This window comes from Macaca nemestrina, chromosome 19 (assembly GCF_043159975.1).
Source record: "Macaca nemestrina isolate mMacNem1 chromosome 19, mMacNem.hap1, whole genome shotgun sequence".
Taxonomy (NCBI): Eukaryota; Metazoa; Chordata; class Mammalia; order Primates; family Cercopithecidae; genus Macaca; species Macaca nemestrina.
The window spans coordinates 22376824-22390139 of NC_092143.1; the positions used below are offsets into that span (position 1 = coordinate 22376824).

At 44.7% G+C, this 13316-nt stretch overlaps 1 protein-coding gene across 3 annotated transcripts in view; it reads right to left on the reverse strand.

Moving 5' to 3' along the window:
- Positions 1–13316, reverse strand: part of LOC105477069 (NEDD4 like E3 ubiquitin protein ligase) — a 362247-nt gene that overhangs the window by 236064 nt on the left and 112867 nt on the right. The window lies entirely within an intron of this gene.

A 13316-nucleotide genomic window follows, 5' to 3' on the forward strand; every position in this document is an offset into this window, starting at 1 on the left:
CCTCCTCTGAAGTTGACATATTTGTATGTGACCTGCAATAGAAAGGAATTTAATGTGGTAAAACATTTCAAAATTATAGTGCTTTTAAAATGTTGGCATCAACAAGCAAAAATAACTCCTCAGTTCCAGTAAAAAGAAATAAAAACCATTCTAAATGAAAACCACCCCAAAGTGTCTTGGAAATCAATCAACTGTTCATTTGTTCATTTATTCATCATTTCATCATTTATTCCAATATTTCCTAAGAAGCTCTTATGCCCGGGGCCTTGAAATACAGACATGAATATGCTCCAGGCTCTACTGAAGGCAACAAGCAGCCCAGCAGTACAGGACCCTATGACAGCTTAGAGAACTAGTTAAGGGCTATGACATTTAGGACAGGTGAGATGGCTTAGGAGAAGGTGGTAGGCAGAAGTCCAGGATAACTCAGGTTTCCAGTTTGGATCATGGACTGTCAACATAAATTGAAATAGAGGACTGTGTCCAAGGTGTCTGTGAAGCAATCGGATGGAAAACATGTATCACTAAATGGGGAGAAACATCTGGTCTGAGTTAGACACTCAGCAGTTATCAGTGTAGAGTTGGCAGTTATAACCAAGGTCTGAGGAAACCTAGCCTAAGAATGAGAATGAAAAAATGGCTCAGGACTGGGTGCAGTGGCTCATGCCTGTAATCCCAGCACTTTGGGAAGCTGAGGCAGGCGGATCACAAGGCCAGGAGTTCAAGATCAGCCTGACCAACATGGTGAAACCCTGTCTCTAATAAAATACAAAATTTAGCCAGGCATGGTGGCATGCACCTGTAATCTCAGCTACTCGGGAGGCTGAGGCAGGAGAATTGCTTGAACCTGGGAGGCAGAGGATGCAGTGAGCCGAGATCACATCACTGTACTCCAGCCTGGGTGACAGAGTGAGACTCAGTCTCAAAAAAAAAAAAAAAAAAAAAGGCTCAGGATGGAGTCCCCAAGAACACAATAGCTGACAGAGCAAGAAAGAAGTAATATGGAATTCATCTACCCTACATGTTTAGTCAAGACATAAGCGAGGGCAAGAAAACCTCAATGATTATATAATGTCGAAGAGAACAATGGCAGGGCAAAAATAAAACATGGAGGGTATAGGATGGTGGATCTTTGTCAATTAGCTGCATAGATTGAACATGTATCCATGCAATGGACACACATCCTTGAGATACTTCACACTCCAGGAGTCTTCTATTCACCTAACCATCCGTCCAACCACAAATCCCCAACACAAGACTGCCCATGTGGCAAGCACAGTGTCCTCATAATACGGTAAAGAACATGAATATGGTAAAGATGACATTCTCAACTCATTTGTGCCAATGTTCTTTCAAACATGGCCTGCTTTCAAGGTTGGCAGGACTGAATGTGTTTGCCAGTCTTCATGAGAGGATTAAGGGATATAAAGTAATACCAGGCAAGTCAGGGATAACTAAAACAATACCCTACTACAGCAAAGGGTGTCCCAAAGTGCTTACAGAAGCATCAGGGGTTAGCTGTTCTTCCCTGTTCCCTGAAACGCTGCAAGGACTGCTCTGCCCATCTCTGGAACACTCACAGGCTGGGAGTCAGGGTTCTTTCTTTAGCACAGGATGTTATGTAGGCCAAGGCTCTTTTCTGGTTCTCACAACAAGTTGTACCCTGCTGCTAATCATCTGATGCCTCCATGGCCTGCTCAGCTCAAATGATGTCACTGCTAGAGTATTTTTTACACATGCTTCAAAATCTGAAGTACCTATAGTACCAGCTACTCGGGGAGGGGCTGAAGCAGGAGGATCACTTGAGTCCAGGAGCTCAAGGCTGCAGTGCGCTATGATCATGCCTGTGGATAGCTGCTGCAGTCTAGCCTGGGCAACACAGCATCACCCTATTTCTTTTTCTTTTTTTTTTTTTTTTTTTGAGACAGAGTCTCACTCTATCACCCAGGCTGGAGTGCAGTGGCTGGATCTCAGCTCACTGCAACCTCCGGCTCCCAGGTTCAAGCGATTCTTCTGCTTCAGCCTGCCGAGTAGCTGAGATTACAGGCGCACGCCACCACGCCCGGCTAATTTTTGTATTTTTAGTAGAAATGGGGTTTCACCATGTTGCCCAGGCTGGTCTTGAACTCCTGACCTCAGGTGATCCGCTCACCTCAGCCTCCCAAAGTGCTGCGATTACAGGCGTGAGCCACTGCGCCCGACAGCAACACCCCATTTCTAAAAAATGTTAATGCATAGAGAACCTGTAATGACATTTCTTTATTCCACAAGTATTTACTGAGTACCCATCACGTGCCACACACATTATCTGGAGATTGAGATGTAAACAAGACAGAGTTCCTGCCTCAAGCAACCCACCATCTAGTAGGCAGAACACAGACTAAAAATACGTAATGCAAACAGCAAGCAAGAAAATTTCTGATGCTGGCAAGTACTCCAAAGACAATATGACAGTTAAACAAAAGCAACTGAGTAGAGGGAGAGGGAAAAAGTAACTGGGGAGAGGAACATTTACGGCTGAGTGATCAGGAAAGGCTTCTTTGGCGAAAAGACACCAGAGCTGAAGACCGAAGGAAGGAGGCCGAGTGGTGTGGCAGGGCTGGGAATTGCAGGAAGGGCTGAGAGCAAGCCCTGTGTGACGGGGCTAAACTGGTGAAGGATGGCAGAGTCCATGTAGGGCACCGTGGGACCTGGTGGGGTCAAGGACCACAGAGGCCAGCCTCAGGAGCGGGTGGACATTGTCCCGACCACTGTGGGAGGAAGCACTGTAAAGTTTTAAGCAGGCGAGTGACAAAATGTAGCTTCAGTCTTTGAAAGAACCACTGTGGCTGCTGTGAGGGAACAGGGTAGAAGGAGGGAGAACAATTGGGCAGAGATTCTGGCAAGAGCTTTTAATAGGTTACAAATGGAGAGGTGAGCAGATTCATCATATAAAAATGTGCCTGAAATAAGGTTTTTTTTTTAAAAAAAAAGTTTCAAAATGGTTTATACAATTGAGTTACAAACATGCTAGTTGTTCCACAGAAAAGGGTCCCTTTTCTACCTGGACATGCAACTTGACTACATTTCCCAGCCTTTCTTGCAGTTAAGTGCAGTCATGTGACTAAGTTCTGGCCAATGGAACGTGGCCAAAAGTGATGAGGCCTCTTCCAAACTGGCCCCATAAGCCCCTCCCATTCAGCAGCCTTCATTCTCATTAATGTCTCTCCGTGAAATGGGGAAGATCTTGGAGATAAAGAAGCAAAAACCATATGAAGGGAGTAGAGCCAAGCACCCCCCACCTGCTAACCCTCTCCAGAAATGAGTTGGAGATAAGACTTTTTCTGTTTTTTCCCATCCAAAACCAAAAGTTGTTATAGCAGTCTACCCTCAAGTACAATGTAATCTCATTTTTCAAAAAATGTCAATGATATAGCTGCATAGAAAAAGACCTGGAAAGGTTGATGTCAGTAGTAATTACCTCTGGAAAATGAATCATTTCTTTGGGCTTATTTGGAATTTTTTCCTTTTGAATCATTAAATATTTTTGTCTAGAAACCAGACTTTTGTTTGAAAAAAAAAAAAAAGGAAATATTAAGGAAAACAAAAGAAAATTTTAACTTCACTGTTAACAACACCATCCAGGCTTGATTTTGTCATAAGAAAAACAAACCTGCCGGGTGCAGTGGCTCATGCCTGTAATCCCAGCACTTTGGGAGGCCAAGATGGGTGGATTACTTGAGGTCAGGAGTTCAAGACCAGCTTGACCAATATGGTGAAAACCCTGTCTCTACAAAATATATAAAATTAGCTGGACGTGGTGATGCATGTCTGTAATCCCAGCTACTCAGGAGGCTGAGGCAGGAGAATCACTTGAACCAGGGAGGCGGAGGTTGCAGTGAGCCAAGACTGCACCATTGCACTCCAGCCTGGGCGACAGAGTGAGACCCTGTCTCAAAGAAAAAAGAAAGAAAGAAAGATAAACAACCCTATGAGTTATTTTTTAGGTGACTCACAAAGGTACAGAGCTGCAAATATGGAAGACGTGAAGGGGTTCTCTTATGTAACATGTAGGCGACAGCTGGGAGGTGGCCTTTACTGAGCAATCACTGTTTACAAGCACCTGTTGCAGGAAATTTTACTCCTCTCTGAAGCATTACTCTATAAAAACAGTTTACACATGCATTTTAGAGACACAGCAAAAATGTCTTATCTTTGTTTCCTCAAAATGGCAAGCTTAAACACAGATAAGCAGCCATCGTCATTCTGTTAGGAAGCATATGACAAGGTGTGTAACCAAATCATCAGATGCAGTGGCCCCAGGCTGAGCCATTGTATTTTCTGAAGCATTTTATTACTTTCATAAAATCTATGTGATATTTTGAACCCTGTTTATGACTCCAGTAGAATTAAATATTTAGCTAAGGTGGCTTTGCTTAGACAATGAAAATATTATTCATAGATTGTACAATGAAGAGAAGAAACAGCAGAGTAGAAACTAGGCTGAAGAGAACTTTCAGTGTCTCTTCCTGTTATTAATCTATTGTTCTGCATTGTTATTGTGTAACGGGTGATTCTATAAGCTTTACATATGTTTTTCTTTTACACTGAATTTTCTAATCCTTCATCAAGACACAAAGCAAGATAAGGTGCCCAAGCCATAAGTGACAGCAGCACACGAATAAATAGTGTCCAAACTGAGAAACAGGTGGTAACCTGAAGATTCAGTTGCAAGAGCGTCATCTGGAAATTCAGCAGGCCTACTCATATAAACTGTGCATAAGCAGTTACTAGATTCCCACGGCCACCCACAAAGCCTATAAAATACATAACCCATCAACGGTGCTCTTGTGGTAAAATAAATTTCAAGTTCCAACTCAAAACTCAAGATACTGGAATTTACCATTTCTCCTATGACTTTGTCTTAAGGAGGTAACTTGTTATCCTTTATCCTTATTTTCCACAATGGCAGATACTCTCCTAAAAAGTACTCTCCTAAAAAGATGATATCTGAGCTGGGAAATAGTGTTCTTCCTGCACAGGGAGCCACTGTGACCTCAGGATCACTTACACCAGCTGTCCAAGTGGACAGTAAGTTCTAAGTCAGGGACTTCCACAGTTCGGTCACTCTTACCTAAATTCATTCATGTATTTACCTTCCATATTCTAAAATACTTTTCTAGTTCTAGCTATTACCCATCACACTTGCAGGCTTAGGGTAAACACTCTCTGGATCAAAACAGATGACCAACATTTTTTTGGACCACATAAATATGTAAGTTATATATACATTGCTTAAATTTAGTTGCTTTAAAAAATAACTAAGCCAGCATATGGACCGTGCCCATCGTGTGCTTGCTACACAGCAGCCACAGTAGCTCTTTCCATTCCTACCTGCTCTTGCCGCAGTCCTTAGACAGGATCCTATTTCATGCATTTTTAAGACTACTCTTTTTAGAGTAGTTTTAGGGTCACAGCAAAATCAAACAGAAGGCACAGAGATTTCCTACGTACCCCCTACCACAACACACAGCCTCCCCCATGATCAACATCCTGCACCAGAGTAGTACCCCTGTTACAATTCACACATCAAAATCACCCAAAGCCCATCGTTTACCTTAGAGCTCACTCCTGGTGTTGTACACTCCGTTCGTTTGGACAAATGTATAATGACATGTATCCACCATTATAGTATCATACAGAGTATTTCCACTGTCCTAAAAATCCTCGATGCTCTGCCTACTCATCCCTCCCCTGCCTGCATTTAAAAAAACCAAAACCAAAAACACACACTGCCCTATCGCCTCCCCGCCCCACACGCCTTCCTGTCACTTCCAACTCTTGCCAGGTTGCATCCTCTTCACCTTCTCCCTCCTCACACCAACGCCTGCCCACTACACCTTTCCCTCTCTTCAGGTTGGGTCCCACAACCTTATATTGCTGCCACCCCCTCCTAAAATCCCTGAGTTCTCCACATTGACCATCTAATTACACACTCAACAAAAATGCAGAATGATACTATGTTCAATGTACTGTGCTAGCAAAAAGGAGGGCCACAAAACTGAACTAGACACATTCTCTCTCTCTCAGGAGCTTACAGTCAATGACAGAGGCGAGGTGTGTGCACAGTTCCCTCTTACAGCGGTGGAACAGAGGCATAAGACGTGAGTGGTGAGAACAAAGACCTAGAGTGGAAATGAAAGCAGCCCACCAGGACTGCACGTCCAGTTCAAACTCAGATGACACCGACAGAGGCAAACAGCCCTAACTCACCGGACTACTCACTGGCATCTCTGATCGCCACTGGCAGCCCAACACATAACACGCGGTCAAGTTTCAGTCCTACAATGCGGTCAACAAGCAGACGCCCCAAGGATATGAGTTTCTGAAAAGACTGCGGGATTCTGTGCAACCTAAATCTCTCAACTCCTACTAGGTTAGTGGCTGCTATTATGCCAAGTAGAAAAAGGGTTAATAAATGGGAAAAAATACAGGGATAGACTTCTAGAGCAGAACTCTAATTTAAACACTCAAGGGTGACTCTACCTTCAGGAAATGATGCTGTGTGGTTATGAAACAGGTCCACACATTCTCAGTATTTCTTTCATGAGGTGGGTCATTTCCCATGGGTATCGGATTTAGTGACTCCTTTCTAATAAAATACGGAAGAGGTGACAGTGTGTGACTTTGGAGATTAGGTCATAAAGACATCGGGCTTCCTCCTCTCTTTTGTATCATTCACTCTGGGGAACGCCGGCTGCTGCTATGATGTGCAGACACTCAGTCAGCCCCAAGGAGAAATCTCTGTGATAAGGAACTGAGGCCTCTTGCCTCCAGCCACGTGAGTGACTCATTTTAGAAATGGGTCCTTCTGTTCCAGTCAAGCCTTCAGATGACAGCAGCCTCGGCTGACATCCTGACTCAGGCTCATAAGAGACCCTTGCCAGCTACACGCCAGTCCCTGTGCAAAGGCACATGTCAGAACCACCCAGTTAAGCCACTTTTGATTTCTTGACCCACAGAAACTGTGAGATAATAAACATTTGTTGCTTTATAAGCTGCCAACTCTAAAACTCATTTGTTATGTAGCAGCAGATAACTAACATACATTGTGAAAAACCCAATGTGATAATTAGAGTCTCATTTATCTCTTTGCTAAGTCAAGATTTTCCTATGTATTAGGGTGATTCTTCAAAATAAGAAAAAAACAGGAGAGAGAAATAGACTATTGCCTGTGTTTTCTATCATGTCAAAGCGGTGGCATTTTTCAGGCAAAATTAACAGAGCTTGGTGACTTGTTCAATATAAGTGCAGCAGCAGTATCCCTTTAAAGAAATATGGAACCTGATACCATAATAAATACAGTCAAAATGTGAAACCAAGGCTACTTCAGAAAACTTAAAATACATGATCATTTATAAGTATAAAATTTAAAAAAATCCAGAAAGAATGACAATCAAGAGATGCTGAGATACTTACATGTGCCACTGAAATAACTCTAAATTCACCCCTGTTCTCCACTCCACAGCCTCAATGCACATTATCACTAATGGCAGGATGGTCCAACACCAGTTGGCTTAAGCTCATTTGTTCATTCTTTCAGAACCTACTGAGTACCTATTATGTGCCATGCTCTGTATAGCTGCTGGTGGTGTGAGGCAGCGTCTGCATCCAAATTTGCTTGCTACCACATTAGTCCAGTCTTCTTAAAATGTCCCTCTCCACTGCTCTGGTGAGACCTCCCCAGGAACAAATGAATCTAATTAAAACTGCCTGGCCTGCCACTGAAGGCTCACCATGAGCAGCTTCACTGCTGCTGTAAGAACAGCCTGTGCTCTGCACAGGGACCCAGTTCTTTTCTTCCAGTTGGTACCTGCCCATCCAACATCTATTCCCCAACGCTCTGCATGAGTCCACACAGTGACTCAACCCCAAGTGCCTGCTCTGTGCTGAAAACATACAAGGAATAATGACTCACACAGAGCTCAAGCCTGCAAGATTTACTTTCTATTATGTATAAGGAGAGTAACCACATAAGAGATACGTTCAATAATGTGATGAGTAATATTCTTCAGGAACTTGGAGAAGGAAGAAAGTAACATACACACAAGGGGTGGGGAGAGGGAGAAAGGTGGGGAAGTTGGAGAAAGCTGCAGATGAGTGACTGCTTGGGCCAGGCCTTCAAGAATGAGGAAAGAGGAGGGAGGAGAAGAGAAAGTTGACGTCCTGGGAGCAGCTGGTGTGCCAGGGAAGCAGGGGGCAGGTGCAAGAAGTGAGTGTGGCCTGCACCTGGCTCCATCCTCTGCAGGATGCAGGGCAAACACAGTAACCAGTTGAGTGGTGGCTCGGGGTGCCATCACCCTGGATGACAGCACAGAGGGCATGTGAAAGGGAGAGGACAGGGATGCTAATTACATGGTCTTCTCCACCATCTGGCAGATAAGCATGGAGGACAGGGGACTGGTTCCAACGCTCCTGCTGGGGGAAGAATGTGGCTGGGTGACAGACTGGTTTTACAGGGCCAGAGAGAAGGAATGTGCTCAAGTTTGCAGTTTTCTTATTAGTGAGGGCTGCTGCTAATAGCTGGTAGAAAATAAAGAGGAGCGGTGGGACTTAGGGTAAGGGAAATAAAGGAATAGGGGTTTCTTGGATTTGAGGTTGTCTTCCCAGTGGGCCAGCAGGGCAGTTAGAAGTCAGAAACCAGAGCTCAGTACCAAGAGATCAGAAATAGACCCAGTGTGGGAGGCCTGGCTCGTGACTGCCTTCAGACCAACCATGTATTCTGGCACTTAAGTAATGAGGCAGTACAGTCTTTTTTTTCTTCTCTCTCACAGGTTAAGTCTTATTTCCTCAACTAGACCCTGAGGCTGCACTGTCCAATAAAGTATCCACTAGCCATGTGAGGCTGTTTAAATGTAACTAAAATTAATTAAAATTAAAATTCCATTCCTTGGTCACACTAGCTACATTTTAAGTACTCAATCTCCACCCATTCCCAGCAAGCACTGTATTGGACAGTGCAGATAGAGAACAATTCCATAATCCAGAAAGTTCCACAGCAAAACCCCACTCTAAGGGCACTAACACAACTCAAGAGTGCAGCAGGATTTGAATAACTCCTTGTGAAAGGAAAGAAAGAAGGCAGGAAAAGAAGAAGGGGAGGGACCCCTGTACTTCACCCAATTATAACTGAGAACACATGAGAACACTATGGAATTGAGAACAATTGAGAACACTGGAATTCAGCTACAGCGTCACTCCACTGAAGTAGTTATAGTGACACAGGAAATGACTGTCTGGAAATGATACAGGCTTCACTATAACCACATGCTCTAACATCATTATTTCACCTGCAATATTAAAGACTGGTATGCAAATTAAGTGCCTATCAATTAATAGGCACTTAATATGAAACCTAATAAAGCAAATACTGAATAGTGCAGAAATATATTCTTGCAAAGACATTTTAAAAATCATTGTGCAAATAAACAGTAGGGAAGGTGGCTTGATAGAGTGTGACAAAGATCTGGGAGTCTCTGATGGGTCCAGCACAGGCCAGCATCCTAACGAGGTTGCAAATCTTGCACAGCATTACCAGGTAGAGTACTCAGGAAGCAAGGAGACAGAAAATCCCAATAAAGGCTCCCAGTCCCTGTAAGAGAACTGGAAGATCTTCGGAGAGGAAGAGCTGGTAGGAAAAAGAAATGGAAATTCAGTTAAAGGAGAAGAGCTGAAGGAATGGTAGTGGCCGACCATCTAGAAAACTCCCTCTGGGGGCCCTGTGGTGATCCATCAGTCCCCAAGGATGCTCTGTGGGAGAAGCCAACCGCGATGCATACGGAAGAAGGAGGCCTTCTAACAAGGACATCTGTCCAGTGAGGGGCTGGCAGAGAGCCGTGACCACACCCTCCTGCTGCAGGAGACCAATGCCAAAGGCACTGCGTTCAGGCCCCAAATGGATTTCTGTCCATTCCAGTGCTGATTCCACATGGCTTGCACTGAACCGCACGCGTGTGAAGGGGTATTTTGATCCACGCCTTAAAAGTGCTGGCATGACATTTCTTTCTTTCAGTGACATCTGATGCGTCTGTCTCTGACTTGTGAACAGAGCAGGGCCACAGCACTTGAGCTGTTTTTCCCGAGTTCTTGGCAGGTATCAGTATTCCGCTGTCATTTCGCCCATAAAAGGCATCAGTGAAGAAGAGGCAGGTAAGCAGGTGGGTTTATGGGGTGTGGCAGGTTCAGGGTTACTTGTGGGTGGAGGCTGGGATCAGTTTCATAGTCATGGGCATGCTCACCCCCAGGAGCCTCACATCTACCGTGACTCAAGTGTGCATCTCGGTCAAAATGCAAATTCTTCCATGTGTGGACAGATTTTTAGAGTGACTCTCAATTAAAAATGTTAGATCTTCGCATGCCAAGAATCTGCAGTAATTCAATGATTATGGGGAGGGGAGGAGGCTGTCACTGAGCAGGGTCCATGATATAAATAAGCTGGCAAGAGTTACAGCTCAAAGGACACAGTCACTCTCTTCCGCTAATTAAAAACTCTCCTTTTACCAGAATAGCTGGTAAAACTCCCATAAAAAGGCCTTCAAAGAATCCACTTATCAATGGTTCTTTTGTTCTGAATCTCTAAATCATAAGACAGGAAACATTTTTAAATTCCACCAAGATGACAAAGACAAGCATTATCTGGTGTTTATAGTTCTAAAAATGATCATATAAACAATGCCACTCTGTTGAAAGCCAAGAATTATAGCTCAGGATCTAAAATTCTAGATTTTTTTCATGGCAGTCATAATCCTGACCTCTCTCCATAAAGTCAACTCTGGGTTTCTGGATGGGAAGCGTAGTTTGGACTAGAAGAGGTCTAGATTTCACAAGGTAGGAGCTGCCAAGGGCCCCCGAGAAGGCATTTCTGGGGTGAGTTCTGTCGCTTCATATCTGGATCTCACTGGGTAGGCTCAGAATAGCTTCGAGCATCTTAAAGACACATAAGAACAAAGTCCTCCCCTCCCCCCACCTTTTTTGTTTGAGACAAGAGTCTCGGTCTGTTGCCCAGGCTGGAATGCGGTGGCATGAGCTCAACTCACTGCAACCTCTGCCTCCCGGGGTCATGCGGTTCTCGTGCCTCAGCCTCCCAAGTAGCTGAGATTACAGGCCCGTGCCACCACGCCCAGGTAATTTTTGTAGACATGGAGTTTCACCATGTTGGCCAGGCTGGTCTCAACTCCTGGCCTCAAATGATCTACCTGCCTCAGCCTCCCAAAGTGCTGGGATTACAGGGGTGAGCCACTGCACCTGGCCTGAACAAAACTCTTAAGAAACACAAGATAAGCAACGAGTTGTAAATTTTAAAATAAGAAAATGGCCTGTTTTATGGATCTGAGGGCTCAGGACCAATGACTAGCATTTTCACTCTGTAAGCAAATTATCACCAATCAGCAGGCTGCATGGGGAGCATGCACTCAGAAGGAGGGCTGAGCTTGATTATTCAAACACATGCTGTGCCCATCTCCGCGAACAGGGAGACTTCCTGCTGCTGGCTCCCAGGTGCTGGAGTTCCTGGACCCTGGACAGGCCTTTGAAGGGCACTGCCAAACAGAATCTTCTCTGGGCTTCTATTTACTATGCTCTAAGCTGCCATTCCCAGGCTCTGTCCTGACAGTGCCACAGAACTGACAAGGTTTCCCCTCTGCCGACAGCAATCAAATCCCAACCCTGCCTCCTGTGACCACCTCCACTGGAACTCTGGATGTTCCCAAATGCTTCAGCCATGCATTTACAGATAAGTTCTTGGTTCTTTCCTGCCAATACCTTATTTTCTACTAGCCCAATCCTCATCAGATAACTATTTCTCATTCCTGGGTAGCTATGATGTTCTTGCTACTAAGTATTCACTCTTGAGCTACAGTTTGATGCCCCCTGCACTAACATTTACTGGCCACTGGAAGAAAGTGACTAGGAGAACCAAGGCTCTGAAATATCGAGGAACCAGGATGGCCTGATATCCAAGCTCTACAACTGGTTCTGCCATCTGTCACGTTCTGCAATGACTGAGAGAAACTGCTGGTCATGTCAGAGGAATTAGAAAGATCAGAGATGGGAAAATGTCCCAACTCAGAAAGAAATGATTCTATAAATTACACAGACGGAGCGTATGATAGTTTTTTCCTCTACCAGAACCATCAATTTGCTAATTTTGCTCAGATCTCCTACTTGCCCTTTAGGGATCAGCCTAAGTATCACATTATCTGAAGCCTTTCCAGGGCTCCTGGACTAGTTAAGTCTTCCTCCAACAAGCCCCACAGTACCCTATAGCTCTCTTCTTGCCCTTTACTGTCATTGCTTTGAAAATTAGCTGTCACACCTGGAGATGGAGCTCTTGGAGGGCAGAGGCAGGGCAGATCACAGGGAATGACAAGCATAAAGGATATCTGCAACTGTTCCTGGCCAGAGAGCCACAGAGCAATCCCTCACCCTGCTCAACACGGACTTCCTAGACTCCGGCAAAGAGCTGGACACCCAAATAATTTTAGGGGAAGTGAATACATGACATCCATCCAAACCAAAGTTGTAGAGAGAATTACTAAATAGTTTGTGAGCATTTAGAAAAGGAGAATAATCTACAGCTAAGGTTCACTAAGACTAAGACACGCAGACAAACTTATTTCCTTTTTTGATAAGGTTACTAGCTCCAGATATGCTGCCTGGATAGGGTACGCAGACTTCAGCCAACCAGCCAGCAACACCAATAGTACACTCCTATTTATTCTAGACAAGATGATCATGTGAAGATGAACTCATGGTAAGACTGGGTGGGATATTGCGCCCAACTGCTAACTCTTATCCAGAGTGTAATCATCCAGCCAACTGCAATAGTTCACGCCAGTAATCCCAGCACTTTGGGAGGCCGAGCTGGGTGGATCACCTGAGGTCAGGAGTCACAGGCCAGCCTGGGCAAAATGGCGAAACCCCATCTCTACTAAAAAATACAAAATAAGTGAGTCAGGGGTGGTGGCATGTGCCTGTAATCCCAGCTCCTCGGGAGGCTGAGGCAGGAGAATCGCATGAACCCAGGAGGCGGCCATGTCAGTGAGCTGAGAACACACCACTGCACTCCAGCCTGGGTGACAGAGCAAGCCTGCTTCTCAAAATAATAATAAAAATACAAAAAAAAGTAGCCGGATGCAGTGGCATGTGCCTGTAGTCCCAGCTACTTGGAGGCTGAGGCAGGAGAACTGCTTGAACCCAGGAGGTGAAGGTTGCAGTGAACTGAGATCATGCCACTGCACTCCAGCCTGGGCAACAGTGTGTGGCTCCATAAAAAAAAA